General features: G+C 58.5%; 1 protein-coding gene across 6 annotated transcripts in view; it reads right to left on the reverse strand.

Annotated features, from left to right (window-relative positions):
• The window catches only part of RAI1 (retinoic acid induced 1), a 118,060-nt gene that overhangs the window by 81,879 nt on the left and 15,869 nt on the right, over nucleotides 1-20,312 (reverse strand). Inside the window, exon 2 of one of the 6 annotated variants that reach the window (XM_027624615.2) lies at nucleotides 15,713-15,773. The exons of the other annotated variants lie outside the window; for them this stretch is intronic. The gene's annotated coding sequence lies outside the window, so the exon portion shown is untranslated. The remainder of the gene's footprint in view (nucleotides 1-15,712; nucleotides 15,774-20,312) is intronic. 6 annotated transcript variants of the gene reach the window in all.

Here is a 20,312-nt window from a genome sequence, read left to right on the forward strand (position 1 = left end):
AAATGAGTAAATGAATGAATGAATGAATGAGGCTGACCCAGCCCAGGGCTTTCTCCTCTTTGAACCAACAGCCCCTTTGGAGAAGAATGGGGTAAGGGGCTGGAGAACATCAGGGCAAGGACAGGTCACGTGACAGACACATCGGCGGTCACTCAGGGAAGCACTCTTCACGGATTCTGGATTCTGGGCACAGGTACTAAGGGTTTGGAGGAATGACGTGGTAGTGGGATCGCTTGTCCCAAAGGAGAGCTGAGCCCTTCATCTGTTCCAGGGGCCTCTCTGTCATTCTGGGCACAGTGTGGCAGAGGGGTCCAGATGCACATCTGCCAAAGGCGGATGGAAACCCCTTCCAGAAGTGTTATCACAAAGGGGCATCGAGATAGCCCCCCAGGAGGGGATCTGCACATCTCCGAAAGGAGAACCCCAGGCTGTAGAGCCATCAAAGGACTCAGCAAGAGCACACAGGCAGACATTCTGATCCCCACCTGACTATGTTTCTAGAGAAATCTCGCTCACCTCCGCCTGGCACAGAGCAGGTGCTCCATATGCATTTAGCAAATGAGTGAATGAAGAAGACACAGTGTCAAGATTCAAACTTAGGTCTACATGGCCCCTGAGCCCTTGCTTGCTTGTTCCATCAGACCCTCCTGGCAGGATTCCATGGGGTCCTGGTGGTAGTACCCAGGACACAGCAGGAGCTCCATAAATGCAGAGGGAATGACTGGTAGGGGAGGCTGGGGTTTGACTCCACGGCTCGCCACGTGAGTCCCGCCCCAGGCTCCGTGGGGAGAGGGGTTCCCCATGCCTGGCTGGCGGGAGAGTTTTATGGGCCAGGGTGGGAGTGCTCACAGGTCTCAAAGGGCCAGATGCTTCCTGGTGAGGTGTGGCTGTGTTCAGGAGAGCCTGGCCTGGACAGGTCACTCTTTTGTTTGCCTAGCACCATCTGAATAGCTGCTCTCCTGCAAAGTGTGTGTCCAAATACCATTCCAGGGTCAAATAATAAACAGGGGCCAGGGAGGAGACCCCAGACAGGGGCCTGGGGAGTCGGTGGGGCAATGGGGGTCAGTGGAGCTGCCAGATGTTAGGCTCACTGACAGGCCACCAGGGACAGGGGGTAGCTGGGGGCCACCCAGGTGGGCACAAGAGGCAGAGAAGAGGGGTCTGGACTCCACCGACCAGGCCAGGCAGGTGCCATTAAGACAAAGAAGTCACGTTCAAGGTCAGCGCTGGTCTGGTAACCCCCCAGTCCCTCCTGGCCTTGAGATGCCCCAGGTTGGGGGGGGGGGGGGCAGGCAGGTTTCAACATCCCTCTTACACATATTTACAGAGTAGTCAGCCAGCGATTTCAAATCTCTATCTTTCCCTCACATCGGTCACACACCCCCATTTCAAAGACTGGGTCACTGAGTCCAAACAATCGACTTGCCCAAGGTCACAGAGCTTGCGTGTAGCAGAAGTCTTCATCCATTTGCCTGACAGATATTTATTGAGCACCTACTACGTTTGAGGCACTGTTCTATGTGTTGAGGATTCAGAGCAAGGAACAGGACAAAGCTTCTGTTCTTTGCGGTTGTGAGTCAGACAAGAAACAGAATGAATGGGTAAATTATATAGTATGTTACATTTAGGCGAAAAAATAAATAAAGCCAGGGAAGGGGACTGGGAGCATCTGGGAAAGGGCTGTGTTTTCACACTGGGTGGTCAGGGACCTTGCACTTGAAAACATTTGAGAACAGACTTGAAACGCTAAGGTGGTAGGGCGCGCAGCTCTGTGGGGGCGCGGGGGGGGGGGAAGGTGTGCAGGCAGAGGGAACAACAAGGGCAAAGGCCCTGAGGCAGAAGTAGGGTGAGAGTTTTCATGGAACAGCCGAGGCTGGTGTGGCTGGAGCTGAGTGAGCAGTGGGGCGAGTGGGAAGAGATGGGGAGCCACACCACAGGACCCTGTGCACCTTAGTAAGAGCTTTGGCTTTTATCGGGGGTAAGGTGAAGTATCTCTGCAGTGTTCTGAGCAGAAGAGGGACATGATCTCCCTGAGGTCCTCGCCATAGCCCCAGCTGCTGTGAAGAGAGCGGACATGGGGCCAGGGTGGGAGCAGGGAGGCCAGGGAGACGGCCCCTGCGCGGGGCCAGGGTGGGGGTCGTGGAGAGCTGAGAAGGCGTAGGATTCTGTATTTCTTTTGGAGGCAGGGCTAATACGACTAGCTGGTGCATCTGGCCTGGGCAACCAGAATGGTCTGGGGCAGGTTCCCCAGGGGAGGGGCGGGGGAGGGCAGGTCCTTAGGAAGGAACAAACCTGTCCCATCTTACAGGTTCATGAACTTCATGCCAACGTGCTGGTTTAAACAGCTGCTGAGAGGCCCCATTTTTATCGGATGGGCGGGGAGCAGTGCCCTGCCAAGTTACTTTCCCACACTGAGCCTCAGTTTTCCCCCCCTTTTTTTTTAAGTTTTTATTTTTTTATTTGGGAGAGAGAGAGCCCAAGAGGGGGGAGGGTCAGAGGGAGAAGCAGACCCCCCGCTGAGCGGGGAGCCCGATGTGGGACTCGATCCCGGGACTCCAGGATCATGACCTGAGCCGAAGGCAGTCGCTTAACCAACTGAGCCACCCAGGCGCCCTCAGTTTCCCCTTTTAATGAGCATGTCAGTCCAGGGCAGCAGCTGCCTTCCCTGCCCGCTGTGCCTTCTCTCCCCTGTGGCTCCTATTGCCCCCCCCCCCAGACCAACGGAGTGAATCTGCTCTGCAGATCTCTGCTCCGGGGTGCCTTTCTGGGGCACCCACCAAGTGCCAGGCATTGTTGGGGGCACAGGGGAGACAGCCGTGAGCCAAACAGACAGCCCCCCTGCCCTCGTGGGCTGGCATGGTCACTAAGCAATTCCGGTACTGTTACTTTCTGTCCCCACCCCACCCCCAAAACCCTCCACCGCCTAGCACGTCCTAAGAGCTGGGCCACCATGTGAGACCAAGAGCAAAACACTTGAGAAAATGTTTTTCTTTGTAAGCAAAGAACTTGATGTTTCAGCTGGGGGTGGGGGATCAGCATTCTACATCCCTTAAACTTTCGGAACATTTTCAAACACGCAGTGTGTCCCCCACCCCCACCCCCAGATGCCAGGGAGGGTAGTGGAGGTCAGAGGAAGATCTGGGGTTTCCCTCTTCAGGTTCTGGCCAGAGCCAGGGCAGGAGAAAGGCCTGGGAGCAGGGGGTGCGCACTTCACGATCTGCTTTGGGCTGGCCCTGCGGCCCTGTAAGGGGCTGGGCTGGGGTCTGCCCATCAGGGCCTGCAGAGACCCAAGCAGTTTCTGCCTTTGATCTGCACGACCTTTGATCTCTGCTGTCTGTGGCTTTTTCTGCCATCTGTCTGTCCATCCATCCTTCTTTACTAGGCTGTGGGAGGCCACCACCAGATGAGGTCATACAGCTTTAGACTCAGACAGGGGGCAGACCCACCCGCCATGGGATCCCCTTCCCTGGGTGTGGGCTTCAGAGGAGGAATGTCGTCGGCGGGGGGGAGGGGGGGGGACCGCATCCTCTCACCCTGGAGCCCCTTCAGCCTTACCCCCACGGGCAGTCACCTCCCTTTCTCAGCATCTGAGTGCACTAGAAGGTACCGAGCTTGTGTCCCTGAGCTTGGAGGAGGCAAGGAAGGCCCTGCGTTCAAAGGGTGGCGGCTAAAGGAAGGGCTGGGAGTGGGCGTGGGGCATACGTGGGGAAAAACAGAGGGTCGCATGGCTGGGAAGAGACAGAGGAGGGACGGAGGGAAGGAAGAAGGGAGGAGGCTGAGGAGTAGAAGATGAGTGCAGGCTACCAGAGCAAATGCAGGGGAGAGGGACGAAGGGATGACAGAGCAACAGGGATGAGGGGAGGGGAGGGCACCAGGACAGGCAGGCGGCGTCTCCTCAGCCCGGGGAGGGCCTGCCCTGCTCTGCATTCTCCCGTGCAGTCCTGGGTCCAGAGGACACCCCTTGGTTCCTGCCCAATGGTGCCAACTCCCCGCACATGTGGCCTGGCTGGGGTCCCGTCATGGCCATGGGAGCCTTCTTGCCTCTGAGCCCCCATCTCTCAAGTAGCTGCAGCCCAGGGCTCAAACCTGTCTTCTTGGCCAAGGAGCCCCAAGGGGCTGGGGGTCCTGTCCAGTCCTCTGTGTCAATACAGATGGCCCCCTGAGCCCAGCCACTGACTGACCCTTAGCCACAGCCACATTCTGACCCTTGACCTCAGTCACAGTGTGTGCCCCCTGCCCCGACCCCAGCCCTAGCCTGACCCCCGCACTCTGCCGTGAATGGACTTCTGACCCCAGCCACAGCCCCTAGCCACAGACCAATATCTGGCCCTTGCTATAGATTGACCTGTGACCCCAGCCCCAGCCTGAGCCTGAACCCTGATGCTGGCAGAGGCACTCTACCATGCTGGTGACCATCCCGTGGACACATTCCACCGGGCCACTGGGGACCATGTGGGAAGGAAAGAGGGGGCCCAGCTCAGAGCCCTCCCACCCCCGAGGTGAGGAGCAACATCAGCCCCAGACACGGCTCACGCTGAGGCCTCAGGGTCAGGCAGTGAGTGACACTTTCCCTGAGCAGAGGTGGCTGGCGCTGAGCAGGAGGCCTGCCTGGGCCAGAACGATAGGCCAGAGAACACACGGACGTACTCAGAGCCTGACAGACCTACACACACAGTCAGACCCACCAGCCCAGCCCCGAAACCCTCACACACAAAAACATACATGCAAAGACACACAGATGCAAACCAGAGACACACAACCAGACGTGCACATGCACACACAAACACACGGGCCCCACCCCTGCCCCTTTTCACTGGGCCACACAGCTCCTCCAGCCCAGGCTCAGGCGCTCCCCAGGGGCCCAAGAATGGGAATGACAATAGCTCACTCAGCTTTCTCTCCTTCCAAGAGAATGTGGAACCTACCCTGAGCCCCAGTGGCTTCCTCTGCCCCCCTCAACGAGAACTCGGCGAGACAGCAAGGATGACTCCCTCCCCTAAACTCAGGGCAGTCGCTGATGCCATTTTTTACAGAGAGGGCCCCCATGTCACACAGCAGATGGGGGGGGTGGTTCAGGACATGCATAAACCCACAGGCTCCCCTGGGTGGGAGTACACGGGCACACACATCCATGTGTACGCACACTCACAAACCCAGAGACCCACGTTTGTTTTAGATGCATGCAAGGAAAGGTTGACAGGGACACACACTGATGTGCCCACATAAGGACACACAGCGCCTCCTTGCTCATAGTCATACTTGCACACACACCTGGGTGGCAGCCACCTGCCTCTGCATATCCTTTGTTCCCGGACCCCAGAGCCCGTGAGTATCTCTGGGGGGCTCAACCACTCCTCAGCTGACCCCTCCAGCCCCTTCCCAGCTCAACTCAGAGCTCTGTGGGCCTCCGCCCTCACTCTGCCTGGCGGCCCTAGGGATGCTGCCCCCAGGCCTTCTCTTGGCCTCCAGTTCCGGATCCCAGCCAGGTGAGGACCCCCGAAGTCCTCCTGACCCCGTCCCATCTGATGGCCGCAGCTCCCGCCAGGACCTGGGTTGGCTATAGCGTGCCCTTTGTCTTTGGCACAAGTGGGCCAACTCCCTCCCTGCTAAGGGACAGCCCAGTCCTGTCGCCTTGGCCTGTCAGCCGCAGAATGGGGCAAGAGACCCAGGCCCAGCTTAGCTTCTCCCAGGGCAAGTGAGTCCCAAGGAACATTCGAATGGAAAGCCCTTTTCAGGGGTGCCTCAATCCGCAGAGATCACCTCTGGAAGCAGAGAGAAGAAACTGCTGATCAGAAGGAAAAGAGGGGTGGGAGGGTTGCTAATTGTGCTGTGTGAATTTTTTTTTACCACATGAGTGTATGAGGAGGAGGAGGAGGGAGAGCTGGGGGGGGAGGAGGGAGGGGAGGGAGGAGAAGGGATTATTGTTCTTAGGCTTTTCCTCCTAGTTTGGCTTCATCCCCACATTCCCAGGGAAAGCCAGGTGACTATGCCACGGGCAGGGGTGGCGTGCGGAGAGGGTGCTCACTCTGCCAAGCACCCCTGTGGAATCCTCCCAGAAATCCTCAGCGGGAGGTGTCTCTAGCCCATTTCGGAGATGTGGAAACAGCCTCAGAGAGTAGAAGAGGGAGCACAAGGTCTGAGTGACTTCGGGGGGAGCCTGAACCACTGACTGCCTGGTCTCGGGAGCTGTTCTCCTTCACCTGGCGCACCCCGGGGCCCAGCTCAGAGCAGTCTAGCCTGGGCACAAGTGGAGGAAGGGCATCAAACCCCTGGCTTCAGAAGCCCGCCTGGGCTCTGACCTCTAGGACAGTTACTAGGTGATGAAGTCACGGCTTCCATCCTCCCCACACACCCTAAACCAGGAAAGGTGCTGCTTCTGTCCTCCCCCAGGGCAAGCCTGGCCCTTCCACATCTTCGCTGTGTGTCTCTGGGCAGCTCTGCACCCTCTCTGGGAGGAGATGTGATGCTTCTGCTCCTGCTTCCCTCACCTGGGGGGAGGGGGTGATGTGGGCTGGAAAGGAGCCTTCTAAGTTGTAATCTTTCTCCCTAAATTTAGCACAAAGTTCACGGTCCGACACCAGGAAAATCCTCCCAAGCCCAGCCCCCCCCCAGACAAGGCAGCTATAAGGGGCCTTCACTCGACTGACTGACAGGGCCAAGAGCCAAGTCCAACCAACCACCAGTAGGATGTCCTTCCAGCCGTTTCCATACATTTCTGTGGTGGAGAATATTGCGGTCGACTTTCTCAGACAATCCATACCACTCCCAAAATGTGTGACGAGAGATTCACACCCAGCTGCTTTGCATTATGCTTCTGAGCCTCAGATTTTGTCACCTTTAAAATGGGAGACTGGCAAGGCCTGGGTTGTGTTGAGGATTAATGGAAATTTGTAGGTGAAAGTCACTATGGGGGTTTGCCTCATCGTGGACCTTTGACAAATGCTGCTTCTGACGGTTATTATTCCCTCCTGGTCTATGGAGAGATGTGAGTTTTCGATCACTGGGATAACTACCAAGTTTCAATTTTGTGGTGATCGTCTGAACATTTCATTCAGAAATCCTGCTTGGTTGTGCTGCTGGGGCCAAGGCCCGCCCATGCTTTGTCCCCAGTACTGAATGACCACTGACGTGTGCTCTGGGCTACTCATCCCCGGATCCCTTTACAATCTCCCAGCAGCCAAGTGAGGGGCCTGGGAACCCTGTGCTGCAGACCCAGAAAACTGGGGCTCAGAGAGGGAGCTTAGGAGGAGTAGAAGCAACAGGAAGACAGATTTCACCTCCATATAAGGAAGAGCTTGCTAACAGGCAGAGCTGCCCAGAAATGGAATGAGTGAGCTGCCTTGGGAGGTGGTGAGCGGCCTGTGGCTGAAGGCGTGCAAGCAGAGAAAGGGGGTCTCTGGGTGGAGGGGGCACGCAGGCAGCTCAGACACTAGACGGGGGAGGACCGTGGGTCTCTGGTCCTGTGACTTGACCAAGGCCATGTGAGCAGGAATGGAATTCCAGAAGGTCAGAGCTGGGGGCCAGAGCAAACGCTCTCCTGCTCCAAACCTGCCACGTGAACACCCGGCAGACAGAGCTCAACGGGGTGGAGCGAGAGGCCCAGGCCTCCGAACCAATTCTGTGCCCGCCCCCCAGATGACGCAGCATTGATTTCTCAGAAAGAAATACCTACTTTTAATTTTAAAAGTTGGAAAGTATACAAAAGTAGAAAGGAAAAAAACAAAACAAAACCCCGAGTCCCCCTGAGCCTGTGACAATTATTGTTACTATTTCCTTCCAGTCTTCTCCATGGGCATCCATTTTGGTTAGAAGTCCTGGTAGGCTCTGAAAAAATGTTTCCTTACTGAGATACAATCCTCAAACTGTGCAATTCACCCTGGAAAAGTGGTTTTTGGTGCATTCAGAGAGTCGGACCACTGTCCCCACTATTTAATTTCAGAACATTTTCTTGCTCCGCCCCCCAAGGAAACCCATCCCCATGAGCAGTCACTCCCCATCCCTCCACCATACCACAACCCCTGTCAACCGCTGTCTACTCTCTGTCTTTATGGACGAGTGTAGTGGCCTTTTCTCAGCCTCCCTGCGCCTACCCCCTGCCCCTTCAGCCCTTATGGCGGCCAGAGGGAGCCTGCGGAAACCTAGGTCAGATCCATCCCCCGCTCGTTTGGAACCCTCCAGGCCTCCCGCCTCACACAAGAGTCAAAACCAAACTTGTACCACAGCCTACAATCACTGACACAATCAGACCTCTACCACCTTGACCTCATCCCCTCCCATTCTCTCCCTTCTCCTTGTGCGCCAGCCACCAGGGCCTCCTCAAACGCCTCAAGCAAGGCCGGCCTCAGGGCCTTTGCACGGGCTGTTCCTTCTACCTAGAAAATGCTGCTCCTCGATGTCTGCTCTGCTTTTCCCACCACTAGCCCTGCAGCCCTGCTTTTTCTTCATAACACTTATGGTCTGGCATGTCTGTCTGTCTGTCCACTGTCTTCTCCTCCGCTAACACGGCAGCACCTTGCCTGGTGGTCTGTTTGCGCCTAGCATGGGGTTGCAGTTCAGTGAATAATTGGGCTGTCTCCAATAAAGCAAGGAACATAAGAGGAACAAATGCAAAAACCAAGCGCCCCACAGAGCAGACATTAGGAACGAGGCCCTCTGCCTGTGGACATGTGCGGTTTCAACCACACTGTGCCTTTTGTTAATTGAGCCAGGGGAGTTCACATAAAAATCCAAATTCCAGTTTCTCTTGAAAACACAGATCTGGTCATCTAGGGCCGCTCGCCCGCGTGACAACTGTCAGCAGCCACTGAGAGGTGGGGCCCAGGGGTGTCGGGGTCCTGGCTCCGAGGTCTGGGGCCGGGCCTGGGGCTGGGGGGAGGGGGCCCTCCCCAGGTCGGAGGCCGTGAGGTCCTGGGAGGTGAATGCCTTGTGGTGCCTCGGAGCTGCCCGGATGTGCTGCCTGGAGGCTGGCCTCCCTCCGCGAGAGGCACGAGTCCCTCCCCCGTGGCTGCTCCCCGGCATCTGGGGCCCTGAGTGACCCCAGCCTCATTTCCCACCCGCCTTCAACATCCCAGCCGTGTCAACTAGTAGCACCTGCCCAGGCTCCCCAAGCCCCATCACCCCTGGCAGCCACTGTGCCCTGTGCTTGCTCTCAACTTCATCCTTAGGTCTGTCTTGGGGCCTCGGCTGCCCCCAAAGGCCCATTGAGGTCACCCCTATGCACACCTCCCTCTTCAGACTCTGAGACGGAGCAACAGAGGGGTGACAGCCGCTCATTCCGGCCTCCCCAGCCCTGGCAGTGCCCAGCGCACAGTAGGCCCTCGGGAAGCTTGGCTAAAGGGCTAGATGACTAGCACCCACCCCTCGGGGCTGGAGGAGGACTTAAGGGATAACATGAGCACCCAGAGGGGTCCAGCTTGGGTCATGCTCTGGCAAGTGTGTGCTTGTTCATCAACTACTATGCGCTGGTGTGCAAAGACAGAAAACCTTGGGAAGGCCTGTGGTGGGGAGGCTGGTCCAGGGAGAAGGCGGCACAGCCGGAGCCTGGGTGTGCTGCTGCAAGTGTGCGTGTGCGTGCGAGCGCGTGCCTGTTCATGCTGACGAAGGAGGGCTCTGCAGCAGGCAGGGTCCAATGTTTTCCTGGGGCCTCAGTCTCCCCACCTGCACGCAGGGCTCCCGTGATCACCAGCCCCTCTGGCCCCATGGTTCAGTCCTGCCTCCCCACCCTGGGGAGGTTTCAGGGTACTGCAGCCCTGCCTTCCCATCCATCAGGATTTTGCTGCATTCCTGTGAGTCATTCTCCAAACAAACCCCTGCGTGCAAAGGAGAGAAGAGAGCAGGGGAGGGGGAGAGGGGAGGCTGGATGCAAACCCAGCCCCGCCTCCTCGCTCTTGCCTGCTCCCCCTGGATGCCCCCTCCCAGGCACGCTTGTGTCCCAGCCCCTGGTCCCAGGAGAGCTCTGGAATAAGAGTCCGGTCAGCTTGTGCCATGGACTTGCTGTGTGACCTTGGGCAAGACCCTGCCCTCTCTGGGCTTCGGAATACGATGACCCTGAAGGTCTCCACCTACAGGGTGCACAGACTTCCGAGGCAGCCTCTCTCAAACGAAGCAGGGTGTCGGGGAACGGTATGCCGTGGGTGTCCCCAAAGCAGCCTCTGCCCACTGCCTTGTCTCAGTTTCCCCACCTCTGAAATGAGGACAGGGCAAGTCCCTGGTAGGCACAGGGGCTAGGGGACCCATCTGACAGGTGCAGCTGGGCCGGGGGCCTCAGCATGGGCCCAGCAGCTTGTGCCAACCAATCATGGGGCCCAGGCCAGCCTCCAGCCCCAAAGCTGTGGGGCGGGGGGCTCCCACCAGAAGTCCCAATCTCCTGCACTGAGGCCTCACTGTGCAGGCATTTCCCTGGGGGGTGAGGGGGGGGCACTGGGCGTCTCTGAGTCACAGAGCCAGGGGCCAGGCCTGTAGGAATGTCTCTATGGGCGGACCCCAGCTCTGGGAGTGGGGGATGAGCCACTGCTGAAAAAAGGCAGAATAATTCCCCACACCAGCAGCGAGGAGCAAAATGGCTGAGGCCGTATGCCCGTGCATGTGCATGGGCGTGCATGCGTGTGTGTACACGGTGGGGGGGGGGGGGCAGGTCCGACAGGAGTCTGTGGCCATGCAGCTCAGGTGCTGGGACCTGGTGGTCCAAGTCAGTAAGGACTGTGTGCAAACATCTGTGTGCACGCATTACACGTGAGGGAAGGGTGGGGGGGTGCAGTGGGTCTCCCCGAAATGCTCTGTCTTGGGGCTAAAGCGTCCTCTGGGCTCAGTTTCTTGGTGAAAATCCGGATTCTCAGTCACTCTCACGGCAGCCATCATCTTTGCCAGGTGGCTGCGTACACCAGCCCGTGTGCCCCTCATCCGCGTGTCTGTGTGTGCCCACCCGTGTGCCCTCGGAGCCCCAGAGCCAGTGCTGGGAGTGGTCATGGCTGAGGGCCGGATGGCGGTGGAGAGCATGTCTGTGCCTGTGTGTGTGATGGATTTTGGAGGGTGTGACAAGGGGGTGTGAGCATCCACAAATGCGACAAGTGGCAGGGATGCGTGGGTGTGTATCCGTAGTGCCCCAGCGGGCTGGCATCTAGGGATGAGCGTGCGTGCAAGAGGATTTCCGCCTGAAATACCAGCGCCTGGAACTGCCCCAGTCAGTGCCCAGCTCTGCCTCTGCCCAGGCTGAGCCGCCTCCTCAGCGCGCTCGTTCCCTCTGGCTCCACGAAAAGCGGGTTTCCAAAGCCCCAGGAACTGGAAGTGCACCTGCACGTGCGCACACCCCGGCACAGGGCTCTTATCTGGGGGGTCCCCTTAAGATTCCGAGCAAAGCGCCAGCCCTCTGCCCAGACAAATGCCCCAACACACCTCACTTGGGACCTGGTACTGGGGTTCAGGGAGCCCGGGCAGGGGTTCCACCTTGACCGGGACCCAGCAGGCCTGGACGCCACACAGGAGGGATGTGAGGGCCGGAGTGAGGCCAGGGGCCCGGAAGGGCCTGCTGGGATGAGAAGGAAGGTAGGGCTGTGGGTGCCCGGGGGCAGGAGAGGGGGTGTGTGGGAGACAGAGAGGAGCCCGCCCGCGACGGTCATGCAGGACACAAGGGACACGGCAGACCTCATTGTAGGGAGCCCAGAGAGCCCCGGTGGCTCCCAGCTCTGCCTCTCAGCAGCCTGAGCCGCCTACTCAGCCTCAGCCGCCCCTCCCCGGAACATGGACCCGTCTTCCTGACAGGGCGCGGCAAGGGGCTGCCACACGTTAGACTCTCCAGAAGTGGTCACTGTTGTTACGGCAAGTGGTCCCCAGGGTGCTGCGAGGGCACGTGGGAAGGGCACTGGGCCGTGGGCTCCTCTCACGCACTGAGTGGACTTGCCCTAAGTCCCTTCCGCTCACTGGGACTCAGTCTTCCCACCTGTAAAGTGGGGTGACGCACCGCACCGCACACGAGGCTAGGAAAGACCTACAGAGGAGGACTCCAGGGCAAAGCGCCCCCTTTGTGCCTAGAGTGAGGGCAGCAGGGGCCCCCCAGCGCAGGGTTCCACCCGGCAGTTGTAAAGCCGGACAGCTCTGGGGGTGTCCAGTGGGGGTAAGCAGTTGCACGCCGAGCGAGAGAGGGTGAGCTCTGGTTCACAGGTGCCTGGGCCGAGGCAGGGACCTGGTCTTCAGCCTCTGGGCCCCTGCTCTGTGCCCTCACCATATACAGAATCCCTCAGTTGTCAGAAGGGGAGTACGGGTAAGGGATGGCCACCGCTGAGGGATGGGCCCATGGAGACATGGAGCGTCCCAGTCTCAAATGACAAGGGATGAGCTGCCCGGGGGCAGCACAGGAGGCGTGCAAGGAGGTGCAGGAGACAGTGACCCGCTCAGCCACCGAGTCCAGATCTCACCCAGGGAATGCAGGGGTTTCATGATTCCATCATGAGGGAGTCTTTCCACGTGGTCCCCCGGCCCCACCCACGAGAACAGCCCAGAGGGGAGGCCACCAGAGTCCATTCCTCGCTCGTTTGGTCTAGGCTGCTGAGCATTTGTGTTGCTGGAGAAAACAAGGGGCTTGCTAAGCGTTAAGGGGTCTCCTCCTGGGGAGGGGGCCAGCCCCCAGCCCTGCTGCCACCTCAAAGTCCATTTACGCTGGGAGAGGACCCAGAGCGACCCAGGCGCTGAGGACAGGGAAGCAGGTGGGTGGCAGAGGGAGCGGAGGAGGGTGCAGGGCCAGGGACAAGGATGGCAGGGGTGACAGCTGAGAGGCTGGGAGGTGGTGGTGGGGGGGAGATTAGCCCATAGGCTTGCAGCCTCGGAGGCCTGTGCCAGGCTGCGGCGCCTGGCAGATCCAGGTACCTTCTCCCACTCTCCATACTCTGTCTGGGCCCCTCGAGTGCTCAGGCAGCCTGTGAGCTCCTGAACCCGCTCAGGACTCGTCTCTGCTAGGACCTCTAGTGGCCCCCACCTCACTCAGAACGAAAGCTGAAGTCCCGGCCCTGGCCTGCAGATCACTCACGGGCCCTCTCCCTTCACACCACCCCAGTCACACCAGCCCCTTAGCCGTTTGTGCAACACGCGAAGCACGTTCGTGCCTCAGGTCTTTTGCACGGCCATTCCCTCTGCCCGCAGTGCCCTTCCCCCTGACATCCGCAAGGCTCACTTGCCTCCCTCACACATCGCCTGGTTGTGAGGCCTTTGCCGATTCCCGAATTTAAAACCGCAAACATCTCCCACTCCTGAGCCTCTTCTCGGCTCTACATTCTCGTCATTGCGTGTATTGCCTTCCAGCACACTCTACGGTACTGTCTCCCAATAGGAAAGAAGTTCCACCAGAGCAGGGATCTCTGCTTTGTTCACTGATGTGCATCTAGAACAGTGCCAGGCACATAGTAGGGGATCAATAACCGTGTGTGGAGGGAATACCACACCCTGTTATTCAAGAAAGAAAAGCCTCCATTTGAGTGCTGCTGAAATCTTTAAAAACCTTCCCCCTGTGGGAGTTTCAATTCTTTTTTTCTCCTGAGACAGTGCAGGGAGGAAACTTGCACCATCCGCTCACAGCTTAGGCCCCACCCCCAAATCAATGGTTTGCTCCTGACAAGAGGGGTGGTTCTCATTTTTCTTCAGTGTTTAGTCCACTAACCAACCCACTTCCTGGACAGGCTCCTCTGGATGTTGCTCGGGCACTGGCTCTGCAGTGAGCCTCCCAGACCCCTCCCTGTCGCTGTGTAGGGTGCCCCCTCCAGCCCGCAGCTGCTCCCTCAGGCTGCAGGGACTGCCCACAACCACTGGCCACCAGCCCCAGGCTCTCCCTGGCCCCGTGCTGCCTTTCCAGACCCCTGGTCAGCCCTCATCCACTTAGACCCTTGGCCTGACCTCCTTCCCTTCTACTGCTGGTCTTTCATTCTACCTACGTTTCGTCCTCATTCTTTAGCCCATAGTACTAGGCCAAAGTCTCCCTCTGGGGGTGTCCAGTGGGGGTAAGCATTTGCACACCGAGCGAGAGAGGCTCCAGCCTGGCCAGACCCAACCGCCACCCCCTCAGCCTTTTCTCAAGCAGAACCCACTGCCCGAATGCCAGTCCTTCCCTCTGCCTGGCTCTGCAAGTCTGACGCCCCCCTGGCCCCCTTGCAGCATTCCCTAGCTCTGAGCCCCACAGGGGACGCTGGCCGGGTTCCCTCCGGGCTATGTGCCATGGCTTTGCAGAGCCATCCCCAGCTCCCCCGGGGTCTACGGAACAGGTGCTCAAGAGAGCTTTGCCGAACGAATGAATGAGGTAAACAAATTAGCCAGAATGTGAATAAATGAGCGACAGTCTGAGTGGAACGCGTCTAGAAACAGGGCAGCAATAAAGTTCTGGTTTGTGGCAGGCCTCCTCCACAGTTCGTGGTTCTCTGGTGCAGACCCCTGGTGTGTGTGGGGATCGCATCTGAGTAATAATGATGACGTCTGTCGTCACAGCAGTCAGCCTAGGCCAGGCTACCTTGCTACACAACAAAACCCCCAAATCTCAAGAAGTTTATTTCTCGTTCACACCACACAGCCTCCCTGCCGGGCTGTCAGAGGGAGAGAGCGTTCTGGCATGTCACCCTCAGCAGCGAAGTGCTCAGCCTGGGAGGGACATGCGGGTCACCGGCCACACTTGCTCACGTGACCTGACACCACCGCAAGGCGTCCAGGAAGCTAGATCCTTACCACAGGCTTGGGAAGATGAGGAACTGGAAGTTTTGGCCAACAGCTCTAATGATACCTCCAAAAGGACCAACAGCGCTATGAACAGCGGAGGCCACTTATCAAGCAGTTCCTGTGTCCTGGACGCTGGGCTTAGGACATGAAGTAGAGTTTCACTGAATCCTCAGGGAATCATCCTGAGTTCTGAGGCCACTACTAGGAATATCCCCATTCTCTAGATGAGACAACAGAAGTCCAGACAGCGAAGTGACTCACCAAGGTCACACGGCTTGTAAGTGTTGACGTGGAGATCAGGACTCACATCTGTGATTCCAGGCCCCTATGCACCCCATTGCCTGGCGCGGGCTCCTAGCTTCCTCCACTGAGGCTGGCTGGGGGTCAAGGATGGCTCTCAGACCAGAGGTCCCTCATGCAGAGAGCCACACTGACCATCCCTACCAGAAAGAGCCTCTTCACCCTGCCCCATCCCATTCCCAGGCTTCTCCAATGTGAGAGGCTACTCCCAAATTTTACTGAGAGAGAAAAAGGTTCAGAGGGAGTAGCGACTGAACCAAGGTCACATTGTTGGGCTGCGCGGGGCTGAGACGAGATCACAAGTCTCTGCCCACCGTGCTCTGAGTGTCCCCAAGTGTCTTCACAGCACTGGGTGCCCTAGGGCACCCTCAGTCTCAGACACGGCCCCTCAGAAGTGAGGGTGGTCATGTGCCCTCCACTTTCCTGGCAGGCAGGTCCACTGAGGAAACGTCCACAGTTCCTAGCCCAGCAAGCCTGTGGCCCTGACCGCCCGGGCCACCCTCTGAGGAGCCAGGCTGAGTGGCCAGCCAGCACTGGCTGATCCCCGCTCCCAGGGTCAGTCCCCATAAGGGAGGCCAAAGAGGGATGGAGGTCTCTATGCCAAGGCTCCGCACCCAGGACTTCTGAAAACAAGGCCTTGGGCCTCTGAAGCCACTTGGGGGTCTGTGGAAAGGGTCACGGAACAAAAAATAAAGAGTTCAGTGGAGTATGAAAACGGACCTACCTGGAATCACATTCCAGCTCTGCTCTGTGATCTTAACCTCTCTGAGCCTTGGTCTTGTCATCTGTAAAATGGGTTGTGATCAAGATTACAGATGACATGGCCTGTACCTGACACCTAGTAGGTGCTCAATGAACACTGTGGCTCTTGTGATTGTAAATGGTATTATCATTATTTTTTTGCCCACCAAGTTCCTCCCCTCCCATCCCAAACCTGAGCCCCAGACCACGATTAATCCTTCCTGAGCTACAGCGGGGTCCCAGTACCAGAAAGGTTATGGCTGAAGACTCTTGCTCTGGCTGCCCTAAGAATGCATTTCCCTCACATAGTCAGTCCCTCCTCCCAAAGATTTTATGCCTAGTAGTTTGGTCACAATGAGCCCCCACCCTGCACCCAAACCCTGCTTCGTATCCATACCCCCGGCAGTGCCAGCGACTCACAGGGTGGTCAGCCCCAGCAGCCAGCCTTCAAGGGCAGCCGTCCTCCTAAAGTGGACAGGAAGTCAGGGCCTTCCCAGCCTCCTCTGAGCCCACCCTCCACTAGGAAGCCTGGAGTCTCCCAAGTCTCCTTACCCCTTACTCCTTACCCTCTCCTTACCCCCAGCTCCTGGAGCCTTCCCACTGCCTATGAATCCTATGCATAGTTCATGTTCCCAATTATCCAGTCCACAAGCATTTACTGAGCACCTACTCCATGCAGAGCATTGCCAACCACCATAAGGCGGAGTGGAAAGGGCATGGCCCCACCTCCCCGTGAGCCCAGACTGCAGCGGAAACATACGCGTTCATGATGTCCCACTGCCCAGCGGTTACTAACACCGGTTTTGAAGTTGCACAGAGCTGGTCTGAGGCCCAACCCTGCCGCCTCCCAGCCAAGAGACTTTGGACACTGCGTTGTGTCCACTAATCTCAGTGTGTCTATCTGCAGAATGAAATAGTAAGAGAATCTACCAGAATCATGGGTGAGAAGAGTTACTGAGCACCAAGACCTTTGTGCAGAGCCTGGCACACAGTAGGAGTATAACCCTTGTAAGCCTCATTCCTCGCCTTGACCGGGCAAGGGCAGAGTCCCGAGGCATGCTAGAATAGACCTCCCTCCAGGCTTCCACTACCTCATTAATCAGAAAGGACTGTCCACCCAGCTAGGATGCCACCTGACACCCCTGGCAGCCTGCCCATTCACCTCCATCTTGTCTGCAAGGACATCTGGGGATGGGAATGGACCATGCCAAGTTCTGGCTGAAGGCCAGGCATGCGGGGACCCCAGCAAACCAGAAGAGGCCCACCCAGCAGGCCCCACTGCCACTGAACTCACACAAGGTCATTGCCAACACAACACAACACAACACACACACACACACACACACACACACACACACACACACACACAGTAGGTCCACAGCAAACATCCTAGCTGGGGTGGGGAACGGGCTGAGGCTAAGCGGTGCCCAAAGGTGAGGTGGGTAGTACGAGCTTGCCATCTGAGGGACTGAATTTGATGTCTCGGCAGTAGGGAGCCACTGAAGGTTGCTGGCCAGCAGAGGGATCTCTGCCCACCCCCCCACCCTCTAACAAGCTCGAGTTTTTTGTGGTTGTCCCTTACTCCCCTCCACCCCCAATATGAGTTAATGTTCTGCCCCAGGCCTTTGCTCCCAATGTTTTTCCCACCTAGAAAACTCTTCCCACAGCCCCCTCTGATCAGCTCATTCTCCCTCCGGGTTGCGCTCAGAAGCCTCTCCAGACCTTCCCAGTCTGGGCTCAAATTCCGTTCTCTGCTTCCTGCGAAAATGACCCTTTTTACATTAGAGCCCAAGAATTCCTTTCTCAGGCCACCTGGCCCAGACAGGAGCCCACGCAGGGCAGAGTCCTGATCTGACTCCCCTCTGTGCCCCAGCACTGCCTGACACAGGGCAGGGCAGGGATCAGTGGACATCGCTTTAGGCTTTCGAATGCTGTCTCTGAGATAGCACAGAGGGAGGATGGAGGAGACCACTTGGGGAAACGATGTTGGTGCAGACCAGAGGGGAACAGAAATTGGGGGGTGGGCAGCAGAAAGGAGGGGCTGGTGTGCAAGGGGCAGTGGAGAAGAGAGGGGAGAAGGGGGTCATCTTGGAGGCACCACACGACCAGTACACCTGCTCCCCATCCCCTTTCTCCTGCCCTCTGCAGAGAGGTGAGAGGGAGAGAGGGGCAGGACTGGGGGACAGGCAAGGGGGTGCAGGTGCCTAGGCCACAGGCTCACCCGGTGGGGTGCAGAGGAGCATAGGCAGGTCCCACCGAGAACACCTGAAGTCTCAAGGTGTCCTGACCTTCCTATCGTTCCCTACAGCGCCCCCCCCCCCCCCCGCCAGGGACCCCAGTCTGGGCAGTGGGCTCAGGGCAACACTGCAGCCCACAACCCATGCCATCAGAGCGTTCTGACCTCAAGGAACTGTCCGTCTGGGGGAGCAGGACACACCAGGTCACCCGGCATCCTGCGCAGCCCCTTCCCCCAACAGAGGGGGCAGGAGGACACACTGCCTTGTTGGAGGGGACGGGGAGGGATTTCAGGGCGCGTGGGAGAGGTAGGAGAGGGGCCTTTGTTCCGGGCAGCGGGAACAGCTTCTGAAAGGCAAGGGAGGTGAGGCAGAGAGGCATGGGGCCGGGGGGGGGGGTGGCTCTGAGAGGTCACCCTGAACGCCCTCCGGGGCACCTGGCACACACTGAGCGATTGTTGGTGCAGAGCAGGTGGCGCGGGCCGGGTCAGGGGGCGGCGGCCGGCCCGAAGGGCCTTGAATGCCAAGCCAAAGATGGCCCCGGGCTGGGCGGCCGGCGGCGGCCGCGGGGCCGGAGGGAGCGCCGAGGCCGCGGGCCGAGCAGGTCCCCGCCGAGGCCGGGCGATAAATTAATTCAATGAACCTGCCACGCCAGCCTCTCCGACCTCGCGCGGCGCTGCGAGGATGAGCGGGGCCGGGCGGCGGGCCGACCGGGGCAGGCGCGCCCGCCGCTCCCTCCCTCCGTCCCCTCCCCGCCGGGCGCCGTTTTCCAGGTAATTAAGGCCGTCCGGGCGGGCGCGCAGCTGCTTCGGCGGCCGGCCGCGCCTCCGGCCCGGGCAGGTGCAATTAAACCCGCGCGTTCGCGGCCATTAAGCATTAATGCAGCTCATTAGCATAAGAACGAGAAGAGGCTTTGATGGCGGCAACCCCGCAGGGGCAGCGGGCGAGCGCCGGAGGGGCGGCGGGGTGCGGCCTCCCGAGCCCCGGCTACAGGGCGCTCCGCCTGGGAAGGGGCTTGGAGGCCTGGCCCCGCTCCCGCCCCGGGGTCCCAGGTTGGAGGGCTAGGGAGGAGGCCCACCAGCGAGGGTAGGGGGCTCCTTCCCAAAGGCACAGGTGGGTAAACTGAGGCCTGGAGGTGCCATGGGACGCACACAGGGGGTCCCACTACCTGGGAGCTAGGACCCAGGCCTCAGCCTGCAAGTGGTTCCTTTATTAATAATAATAGCAGTCAACACTTAAGCCCTGTTTCTAAGCACTTAGCGGAAGTTCCGCCCCCTCCGCCCGCCCCCCCCCAACCCCAGGAGCTAGTGGGTACTTATAATTGTGATCCCCCATTCTACAGAGGAGGGAACTAGGGCTTGGAGACGGACTGGAATTTACCTCCGGTCCCAGGGCTGGTAAAAAGCCAACGGGAGGGGGCGCCTGGGTGGCTCAGTTGGTTGGGTGTCTGCCTTCCGCTGGGGTCATGATCCCAGGATCCTGGGATCAAGCCGGGCATCAGGCTCCCTGCTCCTCCGGAGGCCTGCTTCTCCCTCTCCCACTCCCCCTGCTTGTGTTCCCTCTCTCGCTGTGTCTCTCTGTCAAATAGATAAAATCTTAAAAAAAAAAAAAAAGCCAACGGGAGTATTTGAACCTGGGCAGTCTGGCTCCTGAGGCTGGGCCCATGACCAGGAAACCACACCGCCACTGTGACACAGACAGAAGGGGTGACCAGGGAGGGGTGGGAACTGTGGCTAGGTGGAGGCTGTGTCATCCCACCCCAACTGGGTGTCAGACCGTAGAAGCCCGGGTCACCAGTCATGGCCTTGGGGGAAGCAGGTTGTAATAATCTGGAGGAGCGGTAAATTGGAAACTGGGGGTGAAACTCACTGGCAACTTGGTTTTCTTTCCCCCAAACACTGGTTGGGCCTTCAAAATGGGTCAGGGCCAGATGTGGCCAGACGACAACCAGTTTGCCACTCTGGTCTAACACCTGGCAATTCACAGGCATTCCAGCAACACTAGAGCTGAGCAAAGGAACGAGTGAATGCGGGGAAACATGCCTCCCTCCACAATGTGCGGGGGGAATCAGGGACTGATTCTCAGATTTCATCTCTTCCAGGCTTCCTTTGGCCCAGGAGGTGGCTCTGTGAGAGCAAAAGGGCTAAGACGAAATGGCAGGTGGGGCCCGAGGCAGCCTTGCTGTGCTGTGGCTCCCAGCGTCCCCTGGGGCAGTGCCTGGGGCATTCCAAAGTCAAGGTTGTTGCCGAAAGATGTCTTGAGGGCCCTGGTGGGGAAGGCAAAGAGCACAGGAAGAGGAGACACAGGCTGCCCGAGTTCCACTCAGAGGTGATGGAGCTAGAAGGAAAC

The sequence above is a fragment of the Zalophus californianus genome, chromosome 16 (assembly GCF_009762305.2).
Source record: "Zalophus californianus isolate mZalCal1 chromosome 16, mZalCal1.pri.v2, whole genome shotgun sequence".
In the NCBI taxonomy this organism is placed as follows: Eukaryota; Metazoa; Chordata; class Mammalia; order Carnivora; family Otariidae; genus Zalophus; species Zalophus californianus.